The 18,317-nt window shown below is 37.5% G+C and overlaps 1 non-coding gene and 1 pseudogene across 1 annotated transcript; both read left to right on the top strand.

Moving 5' to 3' along the window:
- The window catches only part of LOC126028426 (Y-box-binding protein 1-like), a 43,930-nt pseudogene that overhangs the window by 22,606 nt on the left and 3,007 nt on the right, over window positions 1–18,317 (top strand).
- LOC126029132 (U6 spliceosomal RNA) lies at window positions 7,109–7,212 on the top strand. Its single transcript, XR_007502785.1, has one exon. It is a non-coding gene; the product is annotated as a U6 spliceosomal RNA (small nuclear RNA).

Below are 18,317 nucleotides of genomic sequence, written 5' to 3'. Positions count from 1 at the left end.
TTGACAAAAACTTTATACCCTTGATTTTAAAATGTTAAGTGATTGGCCCAGCACATCACAAAACCTTAAGTAATAGAAGCAGATTTATCATCCTTATCATTCTTAAGCCCATGTTTGAAATTATTCTTTATCCTAAAAAGAGTTCTAATAAATGTTGAAAAAATAGGTATCTTGGTTGGACAACACATGAGAGTTTCCCTTCAAGTTGTCAGTGGAACTTTCTCTGAATTTCCTTCCTCTGTTTCAGATCAGTTTTTGGAGGCCTGAGAAATGAAAAGGAAGATATCCTTGTGTTCACACAGGAGATAAATGTAAGTGAGCTCAGAAATATAGTTTCACTATCTTGACTTTTGATTGCGTAAGGGTTTATTTCCCCAACACCTGACGGTACAAAGCATTTCCTAGAAAGCCCATCCTATAATATTTTCTCTTTAAACAGCAATACATTGCAAAGAAACCTAAAATTGTTAATTTTAGAAAAGCTTAAGAAAGCATAGCATGTCTAGGGAAAATGTGCTGTGAGGTTGTGAGTGATGGAACACTTGTCAAGGACTATTGATGGGAATGTAAATTGACACAGTTTTAAAAAGCAGTATAGAGATTCCTTAAAAAACTGAAAATAGGGCCCGGAGAGATAGCACAGCAGCATTTGCCTTGCAAGCAGCCGATCCAGGACCAAAGGTGGTTGGTTCGAATCCCAGTGTCCCATGTGGTCCCCTGTGTCTGCCAGGAGCTATTTCTGAGCAGACAGCCAGGAGTAACCCCTGAGCACTGCCGGGTGTGGCCCAAAAAACAAACAAACAAAAAAACTGAAAATAGAAATGCCATATGATTCACCAGTTCTACATGTAGGCAATTATTTGAAGATTATAAAAACAATATTCAAAATGATACAAACAGCCCTCTGTCAAAGCAGAATTATTCAAAATAGCCAAACCACAGGAACAACCTAAATTTTATTCTACAAATGACTATATAAAGAAATAATGACATATATGTATATTCCAGGATATACTATTCAGCTATTATTGCTGTTGTTTTTAATTAGAGCGTAGATACAGTCATCCCTTGAAGGTTAATTCCAGCACTGTTCTCAGGATTGGGACCAAATGGTGCTAGGGATTGAACCTTGGCTTCTAATATGTAAACCACTCACCCTGATGAGATATCTATCTGGTACTATCAATATAAGAAAATAACCTTTTGAAACAATGTTGATAGAATTTGAGGTGATCCTGTGAAAAACGATGTCAATGTAAAAGACAAATATTGGATGATCAAGCGCATATGCATGACACAAAGAAACAAATCAACTAACAACACACCAAAAAAAAAAGTCATGCTTGCATGCTTAAAAATACATGGTGGCTACCTGGAAGGATGGAAAAAGAAACTAGAAAGAGTCAAGGTGTTAGTGGTGAATGACAACAGATGTTTGCTGGTGGGCACAATGTGCTACTTAAACTTGGGAAATGAAAAGTTATATTCCTGAAACATTTGGTATTGAAACTAAAGGGAGTAAATAAATTCTTTATATTAAAAAATCTAGACTTATCTAAACATTTTATAAATGAATCTAAGATACAAAATTTACTTTCTTAAGGAGTGAAGGTTAATGGGAAGGTCAAGATTAAGACTTTTTTTCCCTTCCTTTCTTCTTGTCTTTCTTTAGCAAAATATAAGTACCTGTCAAATAAATATAGAGTTCAAAAGGGTAAAGTTAGTTTCCAATCTATCTTTCTGTACCTATGTGTGTACTCCAAACACAATTCTTGCCCCTAAAGATAAAATTTCATGAATTCACTGCCTACTACTGGGGAAACAAAGTTGCAAATGAATCATCACTAAAACTAGCAGTTAAAGGTGTCATAATAATGATTTTTTTTTTAGAAAAATTATTCTTCCTTTGAGCCAAACTACCTTGTGGGACATTCAATTTCTTACTCTACAGCTTGTTTCTCTCCTCTTTGCCCCTACCCAGATTGACTCCTATACCTCATCAACTGCATTGCTCCTAGGGGACCAGAATGGAGGACTCTGTAGCCTAGAGCAGACCTAAGGGACCAGCTATGGTAGCTGCAACTATGACATTTTGTGTCCATTAACCCCAGAGCAAGTACTAAAGATGGAATATTGAGGCTTACAATTCCCTACACACCTCTTAAATTCAGCTTGCCTCAAGTAGGGCCATACATCAGAATTACACTTTTCCTAGCTTCTATGCCTTATATTCTGGTTAGTTTCAGGGTATTTGTGTTTCTTAAAAACCACCATTGCAAATATCCAGAAAGCTCTATTTGGTTTTTTGTTTTTGACTTTGTTAAAGAGAACAAAATGAAAAATGGTTTTTCATTTAAGGAAAGACCATTATCAGGGACCAGAGAGATAGCATGGAGGTAGGGTGTTTGCCTTGCATGCAGAACAGTGGTTCAAATTTCAACATTTCATATGGTCCCCTGAGCCTGCCAGGAGCAATTTCTGAGCATAAAGCCAGGAGTAACCCCTGAGCACTGCTGGGTGTGACCCAAAAAAAACCAAAAAAATAAATAAAAGGCCATTATCAAAGTTGAATTATAACTAGCCAACTAATGAGTCTAGGACTTTGGTTTGAAGAAAGGCTTAGTTGCCCACATCAACCAACATTTATTGCTAAATCAAGCCACTGAGATTCATTTTTTGCATTTAGTTAATGGTTTAAGGGAGAGAAATATTTAATCAATGGTTTCTTTCCTTCTTTAAATAGAAAATCTATAATTCTGATAAATATGCAGAGATAAATTTTAGAATGAGCAGGTATACACCACATTAGGCTAGCTATTAGCAGTATTTTTAAGGAACATAACAGCGATTAATCACAACTCATTGAATACACACTACACAGATATAGATATAGATCTTAATATTCTGACTTAAGAGGTACACATTTGAGACCTTTATTTCCATGTAGAAAAGTATTCTGTCAGACTTCATAGAAATGTTTAACATTTAGTACTTCTGGTTTCCTAAATTCTCAATATACTCTTACTAAACTACATCTAAGAGTCTCTTCGACACAAGAATGAATTTTTCTTGTTTAAATCATAAAAACTTCTATGTCTGAAATAAATAGAAACACAAAAAAATGCACTGTGGGACTTGTAATTCTAATCCATCTTTGTTGTGTGTTGATTTTTTTCTTCATATCTCAAGTGAGACCAAGTCATCATTGCAAAAAGAACAAATATTTTGGACAAGCAATATGGGTAATTTGCAAAAAAAGAAAAAACACCTCAGTAAATATTACTTCTGATTAGCTTAATCATTTCTTTAGTACTTATTTTCTGAATGACTGCTTTGTCACATTCACCACACAACTTCTGAGAATGCTAACAGTAATAAAAAGTTGTCCTCTCTTTTGGAGGCCGCAAACAACTATGTGCAATAAGTTGGGTAATAGTATGTACAAACAAATATCAAATTATAGATAATAACAACTTTTATTTGAGAGGGGCCAGGTATGTCTTCTAGATTAGGTGAATTTAGAGACTAGTAGGAATATTTTAGGTGCCTGGAGAGGGAAAATTAGGAAGAAGTTGATGCAAAGTGACGAGTTTGGAGAAAGAGAGATCAAAAATTCTACAAGTTGCCCAACTATAAATGGAAAGGGAGGTAAAGAATAAAAAAATAGAGATTAAACTATTCCTGTAACTCCTTAGTGACACCCCTTGCACAAATAAGTTCCTTTGGTAAAGAAATTACACCTAAAGGTTATTAGTTGACCTAATTTTAATAATATATCTTAGGGCCTCTAGAGGCCTACAGAGAGAGAAACAGATGCGAACAGAAGCTAAGTAGTCAGACATACAGTTTTCATTTGTGAAATTTGACATCTTATGTGGGTGAATTTATGGCACCCCATAACAAAATATTCATATCAAAGATCACTGAACATAAATCATTGAACAATGGGATGGTTTGCTATAATGTGAGAATGATCAAACTGTGGTATACAGATGGAGCACTTAATGTGGAAAAAAATAGCAGTAGATTTAATCAAGGAAAAACAATATCTGAGAAGAAAATAAAGTGAAGTACAATAAAATGGAAAACAATAAATTGCACATAAAATTTAAATTGTGGGCCAGAGCCGGAGAGATAGTGAGGCTAAGGAGTTTTCCTTGCATACAAGTATGGCAGGTTCCCTAGAACCCTAGAATCCCTAGAACCACAGAATCCCTGGAGTATCACATGGTACAACTTTGAAGGCTTCCAGAGTACCACTATGGTGGCTGGGCAGTATCTGGCATCAAAGTATCTATGTAGCACTGTATAATCAGACTCTTACATTGAACTCCAGCTAGGTTGATTGAGAATCCTGAGATTATGAGTTTTATCCCCAGCCCCAACCCATATGTTAGTGCAATTTCAGTGCCAAAACAGAATGTACCATCTCTGGCACATCACAGCTAAGTCTCTGCCAGTACTGCAACTAAAAGGTGTGTGACCCCCTATAAGCCCTGCATGTTAGCACCATAACCATGTTTATGACCCTCAACCACTGTGACAGCAATCAAAAGATCAAAAATGTGAATTGAATAGCCAGAATAAAATATGCCTCTTTAAAATTTTCAAAAACTCAACTGTCATAGGACTGAAGATGGAGATGGGGATACAATATGTGCTTCATATGTAGAAGACAGTACATTTCATTTGTGGCACATACAAACACCCCAAATTAAACTATTGCTTCTTATGACAAAGATGACTGGCATCTTTCAAAATGAAAAATAGTCTCACTTTTTAGCTTTTTTTGCTGTCCATTGCAACTCATACCTCTGCTCCTTTCTTCTATCTGAAGCCTCCAGGTCCCTTCTATAATGCTTATTATGCAGAAGGCTGAGTGATGGAAAGTTATTCAAACAGCATATCACAGCTAACTATTTCAAGCATATCTGTTGACTAAAGAGATTTGCATTATGAACTAAGTCCCTGCAAAAAGACAATGGTAAATAGCAGCAAAAACAAAGAAATAGATCATTTAAATAAAGGCAAGACACTAACACCACCATGTATCCATTTTTTCTCAGCTGAAATTTACCCTAGAGGAACTAATATGAACTAATAGGAAAATATTACTTCCATTGTTTAAATGAAATTCAATGGAATGGAATGCTAATTCTCTATCTCTCGTCATCAAACAAGAAAACAAGAGATGCCTTCAACTGTAATATATCGCATTTTTGTTTACACACTGTAAAATTTGGGAGAGATAAATATAAACAAGACAGAGCCATTGCTCTCCAAAAAATGTGAAAATACTTTAAAGGCCACAAATAAGTAACAGCAATGTAATTTGGTAAGATGGACAAAGACTGAATAAATAGGGGCCGGGCGGTGGCGCTAAAGGTAAGGTGCCTGCCTTGCCTGTGCTAACCTTGGACGGACCGCGGTTCGATCCCCCGTTGTCCCATATGGTCCCCCAAACCAGGAGCAACTTCTGAGCACATAGCCAGGAGTAACCCCTGAGCGTTACCGGGTGTGGCCCAAAAACAAAAAAAAAAAAAAAAAAAACGAAAGACTGAATAAATAAATGTCATGGGAGTATGGCAGAGAAAGGTATTTAGTTAATATGGGTGAAGAAGGAGGAGATGGTTAACCCTGAAAACTTGAGGTCACAATAAAACCATAAGGTTAATAAATGGAAGTGCTGATAGAACTGAGATAATCTGAAAGAAGTGTGGTCATTCAGGGAGAGGAAATAATATACAAGTCCCAACAGCATAAAATGATTTGACCATAGCCATTATTTCTGAAGAGAGAAGGGAAAAATATCAACAAGGCCTGATTTTTTTTCTTTAGAGTTAAGTTCTAGAAAAGTGATAAAAGATTAAGTTGTGTCTAGCCCCTAACACACAGCAAAAAAAAAAAAATAGAAAAAGTAGAAACAACAAGATTGGGGAAAATAGCTCAAAGCACTGGAGTATATTATGTGTCTGGCAAAAAAAAGATTCTAAATTCTGTTTCAGACACCACCTGTACCCTGAACAATACAAGGTGGCTCTGGCAGTGGTCCCTGTATCCCTTAAGCACTGATTGTGAAACATTAAAAAAAAAAGTACCAAAAAATGAGATCAAAATATATTAGGAAGACTTGGAAATAATTACTTGAATGACTTGCTGGGAGATACTAAATCCAAAATGGTTTTATATTGGCTGTGGTAATTTAGTTATAAGACAACTAAAGATTATTTAATAAAGATGTAATGTTAAGCCTTCCTCTAACCAGTTGTATATTTAAATTCAAAAAAATCTATAGTAAGTTTTACAGACTTTTCTTTCAGGAATCCCATGAATCCAAAAATATTCTCAATACGTTGAGTAGTGCCTTGCAAATAGAGCTGTTTCATAAGTCTCTTAAAAAAGGATGAATGAGTAAACAAATAAAATTGTATTTGATTCTAACTTACATCAGATTCCCTTGGATTGTGCAGATATGAGAATGCAGGAGCTGTCTGGGGAAGCAATCTGAGGAACAGTACTTGGAAGGGACTAGGGAGACAGGACTGAAAAGAAGGAGGAGAAAACCACAATGATTTCTTGGCCAGCTCTGGTCGTTATGGCTATTCCAAATACCCTGGTCTCTTTGTACCTGTCATCAACTAGGCATTAATAAAGTCCACAAACTAGCCAAGGGAGCTTTCCCTGAGGGATTCAGTTCTGAACCAAGGGTTAGCAAACAACCCTCCCAGAATTTGGGAGAAATAAATGTTTCCTTCTTAAGGGAAGTTGAGTATACATTATACACCAAAGCTTTCATGACATGCCAATGAGTCGGGACTATAGGAAATGAATGGGGGAGGGAGATGGGTACAATGGTGGGTGTGGCATTGGATTAGGTCCATGAGAAACCATTATTAATAGTATTGTAAAAAAATAATTAACAATAATTAATAAATAGCTATTCAAAAATAACTAAAAAGAAATGAATGGCTCCAGTTGATAGCAGGGAGGGAACATAAGAAAACAAAATCCCAGGTCTTCTGGTTTGTGTTCCCAGGCAATATGGAATATTTGTAAAGCCCCTAGGCTGCAAACACTTTCTCTGAATACTATCTCCCATCACTAGGCCTTGGTTACCTAAACACATATACTAAAATTGGAACGATACAGAGAAGATTAGTATGGCCCCTGTGCAAGGATGAAACGCAAATTCGTGAAGTGTTCCATATTTAAAAAAGGAAGGAAGGAAGGAAGGAAGGAAGGAAGGAAGGAGGAAGGAAGGAAGGAAGGAAGGGAGGGAGGGAGGGAGGGAGGGAGGGAGGGGGGGAGGGAGGGAGGGAGGGAGGGAGGGAGGGAGGGAGGGGGAGAGAGAGAGAGAGAGAAAGAGGAAAGAAAGAAAGAAAGAAAGAAAGAGAAAGAAGAAGGAAAGAAAGAAAGAAAGATAAGAAAAAGAAAGAAAAAGAAAGAAAGAAGAAAGAAAGAAAGAAAGAAAAGAAGAGAGAGAGGAGAGAGAGAAGAGAGGAGAGAGAGAGAGAGAGAGAAGAAAAGAAGAAGAAGAAAGAAAGAAAGAAAGAAAGAAAGAAAGAAAGAAAGAAAAGAAAGAAAGAAGAAGAAAGAAAGAAGAAAAGAGAAAGAAAGAAAGAAAGAAGAAAGAAAGAAGAAAGAAAGATAAAGAAAGAAAGAAAGAAAGAAAGAAAGAAAGAAAGAAAGAAAGAGAAAGAAAGAAAGAAAGAAAGAAAGAAAGAAAGAAGAAGAGAAAGAAAGAAAGAAAGAAGAAAGAAAGAAAGAAAGAAAGAAAGAAAGAAAGAAAAGAAAGAAAGAAAGAAAGAAAGAAAGAAAGAAAGAAAGAAAGAAAGAAGAAAGAAAGAAAAGAAAGAAAGAAAGAAAAAGAAAGAAAGAAAGAAAGAAAGAAAGAAAGAAAGAAAGAAAGAAAGAAAAGAAAGAAAGAGAAAGAAAGAAAGAGAAGAAAGAAGAAAGAAAAAGAAAAGAAAGAAAGAAAGAAAGAGAAAAGAAAGAAAGAAAGAAAGAAAGAAAGAAAGAAAGAAAGAAAGAAAGAAAGAAAGAAAGAAAGAAAGAAAGAAAGAAAGAAAGAAAGAAAGAAAGAAAGAAAGTAAGAAAGAAAGAAAGAAAACATTGCATCTAAGAGCAGTGTTTATCTGACAGTAAATCCTGAGGATTAAATAAAATGATGCATTTTAACTGCTGAGTGGCAAAATGTAAGTAAGCATTCATTAAGTGGTTAAGAAGTGTCTTCTGGGGCCAGCGAGGTGGCGCTAGAGGTAAGGTGCCTGCCTTGCAAGCGCTAGCCAAGGAAAGGACCACTGTTCAATCCTCCGGCGTCCCATATGGTCCCCCCAAGCCAGGGGCAATTTCTGAGCGTGTAGCCAGGAATAACCCCTTAGCATCAAACGGGAGTGGCCCGAAAAACCAAAAAAAAAAAAAAAAAAAAGTGTCTTCTGCCATAGAGGCAGGCAGGGAGGAAGGAGGAAGGCTGGAGGAGGACGTGAAGTAAACTGGGGACATTGGTAGTAGAAAAACATTCATTGAAAAGAAGGGAGGTTGGCGATTGAACTCAATCACGAATAAGTTTGTAGCTGCATCTCATGGTGATTCAATTTAAAAGTTTATTAGGGGCATCTCCCACCTTGAACGTATGTCATGTGTAACCAACTTAGACCCCAGGGAATTAGGCACCGACTGTCCAGCCTTGACTCCTGGATCCAGACATAGAAACGACAGAGTTCTCCACAACAGCTCCAGAAATCAAATACCTCCAGGGCATCCATAATGCTGCTCTGACACCAACATGAACCAGTTCTAAATTGATAACCTGACAACGAGGAAATGGAAACAACTTGATCTAGGAGCAAGTTGTCCTTCCTTACCAACCAACGATAAGACAAAATCAGAAGACTTGTCACCCTTTGATCTGTGCAAAAGCCAAGATCGCTATCTACAGATGATTGGTTTTTACAATCAGGACTAGACAGTATGCATCCTGGGACCAACAACAAAAACAACAACAAACAGCTCTAGCCTAGGTTTTGGTCTACAATCTGTTCAACAAACAAGATCGCCAATTCCAGAGGTCTGACTGAGACAACCACAACTGAAGGGGTCTTCCGGAAATATAACGAAAGACTCTCTCCCAGGCTCTATCCTAGGAGCAGCATAATGACCAAGACCACCAACTACAGAAGATGGATTAAAATGGCACTGAAGAAGCAGAACTGCTAGAACCACAAAGAAAGACTTCATCAAAAGCTCCATTCCTTGAAGCTGTACAGACACCAAGATCTATAGATACGGAGGTCTGATTTTACCATCCATGACGAAGTAGAAGTCTTTCATACACCACAAAAACACCAAAGGAAGAGTAATGATCATACAAGGAGCCTATAGTTAATCCCATGACAGTATACTTCAGGGGTGGAGAAACCCTAGGCCAAGGGAATGCCCTCTATAATGTCCCCAACAGTTACTGTGCCTATGCAGGGAGGAAAAAAAAAAAGCACAAAATAATTCTTTTATCCACATATATATTTATTGATTGATTGATTTTTTTTGTTTTTTTTTGTTTGTTTTTTGTTTTTGGGTCACACCCGGCGGTGCTCAGGGGTTACTCCTGGCTGTCTGCTCAGAAATCGCTCCTGGCAGGCACGGGAGACTATATGGGACACCGGGATTCGAACCAACCACCTTTGGTCCTGAATCGGCTGCTTGCAAGGCAAACACCGCTGTGCTATCTCTCCGGGCCCGATTGATTGATTTTTTGACTTCTTTATTTTGGTGTAGATATTGAAGTTGATGTCTCCAATTTTATTTTATTTTATTTTATCTTTCTCTTTCTTTGCACTCCAGCATGGTTTGATTTCAGGACTGAGACTATTGTGTGGTGCATGTCTTTATTACTGTAGTGCTCACTGGATATTTTATTTGATATTTCTTTCTGTATTGTTGCAGTGTTTCAATTACCTTTTTCCTGTGCTCTCTCAAACTGAGGTTGAAAGCCTCTAGAAGGACTCCACCCATATTCAGCTTATTTGATTTTTTTTACCCCATTCTATTGCTTTTTTTTTCCTTCAAACAAAACCACATAACTCAAACTATCTAGCTCCGCCTCTCAAATAGAGGGGGAAACAAGGGAAGGTACCAGGACCAAACAGATATATGAACATTAATAATAAGCTAGATACAGAGAGGACCACTTACTCGAGCAGCCCTGGGAGTGATGGTGGAGGATACGGGTGGCAGGAAGGGAATGGGGTTGGGGGGAGGACAAATTTGGTGATGGGTATTCCCCTGATTCAATGTTAATTTGTACCTAAAATACTACTGTGAAAGTTATGTAAGCCAATATGGTCAAATAAAAATTTAAAAAAATGTTTATTAATAAGATATAGAAAGTATCTTCTGAAGAGTGAAACAAATCTAATTAATGGCTGCAATAAAAGGGTTCATTCCCCTAATGAACCCCTTTCTTCAAACAGGAAGAGAGAGGAAGAAAAAGACATAAATTTTCACACCACCAGTCTGACCTGGGAAATTCAGAAAGTTGTGTCTGTTCTCAAAATCAGGTTCTGTTTAGTTTTTAGGAGACTGACCCTTGTTCTAGTACTTCATTTCTTTTTTCACTGAGCTGTGTGGGACCACCTCACAGTGACTCACAAAGAAAGCATCATGCAACATTTTTCCTTTATTAAAAAATGCAGGTTTTTGTTTTGTTTTGTTTTGGTTTGGTTTGGTTTGGTTTGGTTTGGTTTTTGGGCCACACCCGGGGGTGCTCAGGGGTTACTCCTGGCTGTCTGCTCAGAAATAGCTCCTGGCAGGCACGGGGGACCATATGGGACACCGGGATTTGAACCAACCACCTTTGGTCCTGGATCGGCTGCTTGCAAGGCAAACACCGCTGTGCTATCTCTCTGGGCCCAAAATGCAGTTTTTTCAATTCAACAAAAAGTTAAATACTGTATGATATAAAAATGTAAAAAATATGGGACACATGGAAAAAGGGGTAGAGCGGGGACAACCCTGGTAGTGGGAATGGCTCGAATACATTGTCACTATGTACCTTAAATATTACTGTAAAAGATTTGTTATTTACTCTTTGGTGATAATAAAAATTATTATTAAAAATGTAAGAGGCTGCATTGTGTTGTACTATCTATAACTTATGATATGCCAAATCATTGGTTTTACCACATTAACTTCCCAGGATCCAAACTTTGTGGACTACTTTATAGTTATATGAATATTAGTGCAACCCTTGAGGGTAATAATTACAGCATAAACAACCTATATTCATAACCTAGCTCTGTCTCTTTGCTAGAATTGCTAAAGATTCCTATGTCTTGGGGATGTGCAGATAATTTAAAAGGCTGAAGCACATTTCTTTTTGGGGGGGTGGGGAGGGAGTTTTGGCCACACCCATTTGATGCTCAGGGATTACTCCTGGCTATGCAATCAGAAATCACCCCTGTCTTGGGGGGGGACCATATGGGACACCAGGGAATCGAACCATGGTAGGTCCTAGGCTAGTATTTGCCTTACCTCTAGCGCCACCTCTCTGACCCTGGAGCACATTTCTTATAGGCAGAGGCCCAGAGTTTGATCTCAGTACTGCAGGCACCTTGCCCTGGTACTGCTTATACACTGCCAAGATAGCCCTGTAGTCCCTAGAATTACCAAGCTTTAACACAGTTTGTCCAAGCATCAAACCATCAAGCATTACCAGCTACTTCTCACTTCCTCCACCTCCCAGCAATTAACTTATTGGTAAAGTGGGCATGAATAATGACATCAAATTCAACCGTTTTACTATGCATAAATAAGGTAATGCATGTAAATTACTCAGTGCAGAACCTAGCATTTAATTACCCTCCTCAATAAGGCAATCATAATTTTTAAACCATTTTTTAAATAAATGTAGAGCCAGGCACAATGCCAGCAACCACTTTTTCTGGACTTGACCCAAGTCTTAACTTCACTTTGTAAATTTTTTATTCTATAGATCAATACATTATATTCTATACTTTGGCATCTGACCCCCAGGCCTTTATATATATATATATATATATATATATATATATATATATATATATATATACATATATGTACATATATATAATAAAGCTTTTGTTCTATATGGATGGAATAAGAGATTGTGCTGAGTGAAATGAGTCAGAGGACAGGAATGTAGAATGATCTCTCTAATATGTGGTATTTAAGATAAACACAGTAGGGGAGAAACAGAAACAAATGCAACAGAACTGGAGTAAGTCCATAGAGCTGAGCTGAGAATGGGAGTGCAGTGGTGTTGAGTGGGAGGGGCCTTTGGGAGGAATTGGGCACTCTGGTGGCAGGTGTGATGTTGGAATGATGTATACATAAAACTATCATTGACAGTATTGTACAATATTGTATCATACCTCAATAAAGATTTTTGTGTAGGGCTTTTCAATTTTTCCTAATTATTTTCTATACATAATGTATATTCATTATAAAGTATACAAATAATACAAACACATATAAATATAAAAGGAACCCTACCTATAACCTCACTACAAAGAAATAGCCATAGTTTCCAATTTGGTATAAGGTGAAATATTTCTCTTATACTATTTACACATGCGGAGATTTATTATTGTTCCAACACTGAAATTACACTTTGCCTCTGCCCACTTATTTCACTTAAAATATTTTAGACACTTTAGATATTTCTTCCATGTCAGAAAGCATAAATCTATATCACAACTTGGGCACTGTGCAATATTTCTTGATAGCTGTTTTCCAACATTAACTTGTAGATTCAATTTTGATATTGCTAAAAAGCTCAATGAAAAATGCTTGTTAAAGCATCTTTGCCTTGATTTCTTTCATATAATATAGTTCCTTAGACAGAAATGTTTTTTAAAATCCTTAGATTTGTAGATATATATTTCCAGACAGCCTTCCAGAAATATATTCTAATTATACTTCTTCAAAGTGCTAACAAGTTAAGATAATTGCCAGGAAAATAGCTGATTTTGTATCAACTGTCTTCTACCCTCTTTTTCCCCAACCATAACCATTCTTTGTGCAAATCCATATAATATTAATTGAACCTTTCCCTTCAAAGTAAAAAGACTTCACCAGATGATACAATTTGCAAGAAACATTTGTAAACATATATCCAAGTGGTAAATTGCATGGAGTACAGATGTTAAGCACCCTGGGAGGCACAACTGATTTGGTTGTGCTTTTTTGTCCTCAAACAGGGTTAAAATAAAAGATTCATCAGTTGTAAAGTTTTATGTATTTTACTAAAATAACACTTAATCTTCTGGCTAAAGTTTGGAAAAACAGAAGCAAAATTAACAACCATCAATCATTTCTCAACTTCCACCGAGAATCATGATTATCTTAGTGCTAAGTACCCAGAAATGTAATTTTCTTTATGTTCCTCTAGTATTAATATCATTCAAAAAGTATTTCTACTTACTTGCCCTTACCTCTGATTTAACCTCAAGTTAAAACATGTCTACATATATCTGTGATTTCTTGTTATTCACTTACTGATTTCATTTCATGGATTATATCCTCAAAAAGAGCTTCATTCAGCCCAGTTGAAGGTACCTTCACTAAATATCACTCACTTTGGGTGTAAGGGGGTGTGTGGGGGGAAAGTTTGACTATCCCCAGCTGTGCTCAGACTTACTCCTGTTCTTGAGCTCAGGGATCACCCCCAAAAGTACTCAGGGTCCATTTGGGGAGCCAGGAATTGAACCCAGATTAAGTACATACAAGGCAAGTATTTTATCCACTGTACTCTTTACCTTACCCACTCATGATCTATTATATCACTCTTTTCTTCCTAGCACTTATGGTAAGTGAAAAGTATCTTGCTTTTGTATTTATTTAGAGAACCCCTGCATACTAAAATACTGTCTTCCACTGTAAGACGGTAAAAGAGGAACTCCATGAGAAAAATAATCTTGGCTGTTCAATTCATCAAAATTCATGAAAAATTCTAAAATTATGAAAGAAAATGGGGAAGTTAAACAGAGAAGATGAGAGAGGAAGACCTTAAGAGCACAACTTCCAACTTAAGAAATAATGGGACCGGCAAGGTGGCGCTAGAGGTAAGGTGTCTGCCTTGCAAGCGCTAGCCAAGGAAGGACCGTGGCTTGATCCCTCTGCGTCCCATATGGTCCCCCCAAGCCAGGAGCGATTCCTGAGCACTTAGCCAGGAGTAACCCCTGAGCATCAAATGGGTGTAACCCAAAAAACCAAAGAAAAAAAAAAGAAACAAAATGAAGAAAACGTCAAACTCAAAGTTAGGAAAAGAAAGAAAACAATAAAGATAAAACTGTCAGTAAATAAAAAGGAAAGATCAAAACATTGATCTTGTTTCTGGAGAAAACACAAACATTGATATAAAAAAATACCTCTACCAAGATTATTTTCTTCATATAAAGAGAAACCAGGCTGGGTATTTGGTTCAATGAAAAAGAATATGCCTCACAGGAGTATGGTCTGGTTCAATCCCCAGCATCAATAGATCAAATCTATGAAAAATGAAAACAGAGGTCACCTGTTGTGACGTCAGGCTTGGAAAATCTACCCCCGGCCAGTGATTCCCGACTGTGAGTGTTGCCTGTGTGTGTTTTTCCACTGTCCTGTCTCCAAAACCTCTTGGGAGTGTGCCAAAAAGGGCCCAGAAAAATAGCACTCTCAGAGGCTCCAGAAAAGTGTGGCTGCTCCACTTCGCTTTGCTGCCGTGCACTCTTTCTACCCAATGAACTCCAACACAACACACAGAAAAAAAATCACACCACAAGTGGGAAAATGGGGAAACCTCGCAGGCAATCAACATGCACAGAGAATGAAGACGATAGCTCGGATGATCTAAAAAACTTCAACCATCTAATTAACCTCTCAGACAAGGAGTTTAGAATAGCAATATGGAAGATGTTTGTAGAAATCAAAGAAAGCATCTGAACAAAACACAAAGACAGAAATCATAAAACTCCAAACTGAAATAATAGATCTAAAGAACAAGGTAGCTCAACTAAAAACTATGTAGATGGCCTTGCCAGCAGGGTAAAAGCAGCTGAGGACAGAATCAGTGTGCTGGAAGACGAGATGCAGAAAAACTCAGCACAGCAGAAGAAATTGAAAAAAAAAAAAAAAAAAAAAAAAAACCTTAAGAAAAACGATCAGGCAATGGAAAAAGTACTCAAGGAATGTGAACAGATGAAAATAGAAGTCTGGGGCCGGGCGGTGGCACAAGAGGTAAAGTGCCTGCCTTGCCTGCGCTAGCCTTGGACGGACCATAGTTCCATCCCCCGGCGTCCCATATGGTCCCCCAAGCCAGGAGCAACTTCTGAGTGCATAGCCAGGAGTAACCCCTGAGCGTTACCGGGTGTGGCCCAAAAACCAAAAAAAAAAGAAAAAAAAGAAAAAAGAAGTCTTTGATAAACTCAACAGAAACAGCATAAGAATCATTGGAGTCCCAAAGACCCAGGTAGGAAATCTCCAGGAAGAATCAACTGTCAAAGACATCATCAAAGAGATACTCCCAGACTTAAAGACTACATGCAATCAAATCCTGCATCCCCGAAGAGTACCAGCTAAAAGAGACGCAAAGAAAAACACCCCAAGACACATCCTCATTACGATGACAAATCCCACAGATAGAGGTAGAATACTGAAAGCAGCAAGATCAAAAAGGGAAATTACATTCAAAGGAGCATCCCTAAGACTTACAGCAGACATGTCACAAGAAACTCTCAAGGCCAGAAGACACTGGTGGGATATTGTGACAAGACTGAATGAAATAGATGCCTCACTGAGAATACTGCAACCTGCCTGACTCACGTTCAGGTTTGAAGGAAGGATACATAGCTTCATGGATAAACAACAGTTCAGAAACTTCACAGATGAAAAAAACAGCCTTAAAGGAAAAACTGACAGGTCTACTCTAAGACAAGAGAGACCAACAAACACAGCAAACTTATCTACAATGATGACATTAAATCCTATGACAATCATCTCCCTTAATGTCAAAGGACTAAATTCACCACTTAAAAGACACAGAGTGGCAAAATGGGTCAAAAAGATGAATCCAACCTACTGCTGCCTATGAGAAACATATCCTAATAGTCAGAACAAACATAGACTCAAATCAAAGGCTGGAGAAAAATTATCCAATCAAACAACACACTTAAAAAAGCTGGGGTGCCATATTAATATCTGATGACACCAACTTTATACTCAGAAAAGTTGTAAGGAAGAAAGATGGACACTATGTACTAATCAAGGGATATGTGCAACAGGAAGAAATCAGACTATTAAACATACATGCACCCAATGAGAGACCAGCAAATTATCTAATACAATTACTGACAAATTGGAAAGAAGAAATCAAAAATAACACAACAATTGTGGGAGACCTCAACATGGCCCTATCAACACTTGATAGGTCAACCAGACTGAAACCCAACAAAAACATACTAGCCCTGAAAAGAGTAATGGAAGAAAGAGGACTAGTAGATATATATAGGACACTCCACCCCAAAAAACCTGGATACACATTCTTCTCCAATGTACATGGGTCATTCTCCAGAATAGACCACATGCTGACACATAAAACATACCTTCATAAAATCAAGAGGATAGAAATCTTGCAGGTTACCTTTGCTGACCACAAGGCTCTGAAATTAGATGTAAACTACAAAGCCACACAGAAGAAAAACTTTAACAGTTGGAAATTAAACACCCTGCTACTGAACAACCAGCGGGTCCGAGATAAAATCAAAGAGAAAATCAAAACTTTCCTGGAAACAAATGATAATGAAGACACAAACTGCCAGAATCTATGGGACACAGCAAAAGCGGTCCTGAGAGGAAAATTTATAGCTTTGCAAGCACACCTCAGGAAGGAAGAAGGGGCATACCTAAATAACTTAACGACGCAGCTCATAAAATTAGAAAATAACCAACAAAAGGAACCAAAAATAGGGAGACAGAAGGAAATAACAAAACTGAAAGCAGAAATCAATGAAGTGGAAACCCGAAAAACAATCCAAAAGATCAACGAAAGCAGTTGGTTCTTTGAAAAAATAAACAAGATTGATAGACCATTGGCAAAACTCACAAAGAAAGAGAGAGATAAACTTGATAACCCTTATTAGAAATGAGAAGGGACAGATCACGACAGATACTGCAGAGATCCAAAGGGTAATCAGAGACTACTTTGAGAAACTTTATGCTACTAAACATGAGAACCTAGAAGAAATGGATAAATTCTTGAACACATATAACCTTCCACAATTAAATAAGGAGGATATAGCATATCTAAACATCCCCAACACTACTGAGAAAATTGAAAATGTAATCAAACATCTGCCTAAAAAGAAAAGCCCAGGCCCAGATGGATTTACTAATAAATTCTTTCAAACCTTTCAAGAGGAGCTACTACCAAACCTAGCCAGGCTCTTCCATGAAATTGAAAAAACAAGAACACTCCCAAACAGCTTTTATGAAGCCAACATCACCTTGATACCAAAACCAGACAGAGATGCTGCCAAAAGAAAATTACAGACCAATATCCCTGATGAATGCTGATTCAAAGATCTTCAACAAAATCCTGGCAAATAAGATCAAATGCATCATCAAGAAGACCATACACTATGACCAAGTAGGTTTCATCCCTGGAATGCAAGGATGGTTTAACATCTGTAAATCTATCAATATCATACACAACATCAACAACAAGAAAAATAAAAATCACATGATCATATTAATAGATGCTGAGAAAGCATTTGATAAGGTCCAACACCCATTCTTGATCAAAACTCTCAGCAAGATGGGAATGGAAGGAGCGTTTCTCAATCTAGTTAAAGCCATCTACCACAAGCCAATGGCAAATATTATTCTCAATGGAGAAAAACTAAAAGCCTTTCCTCTAAATTCTGGTACAAGACAAGGCTGTCCACTCTCACCACTCCTCTTCAACATAGTACTGGAAGTTCTTGCTATAGCGATCAGGCAAGAAAAAGATATCATGGAATCCAGATAGGAAAGGAAGAAGTCAAGCTCTCACTGTTTGCAGATGGCATGATACTCTACTTAGAAAACCCTAAAGACTCTACCAAAAAGCTTCTAGAAACAATAAACTCATATCACAAGGTGGCAGGCTACAAAATTAACACACATAAATCAATGACCGCTTTATACACCAATAATCATAGGGAAGAGATGGACCTCAAGAAGGCAATCCCATTCACATTAGTGCCACACAAACTCAAATATCTTGGAGTCAACTTGACCAAAGACGTGAAGGACCTATACAAAGA

Source organism: Suncus etruscus, chromosome 14 (genome assembly GCF_024139225.1).
Source record: "Suncus etruscus isolate mSunEtr1 chromosome 14, mSunEtr1.pri.cur, whole genome shotgun sequence".
NCBI classification, from domain to species: domain Eukaryota; kingdom Metazoa; phylum Chordata; class Mammalia; order Eulipotyphla; family Soricidae; genus Suncus; species Suncus etruscus.
This window is presented reverse-complemented; position numbering and strand designations above follow the sequence as displayed.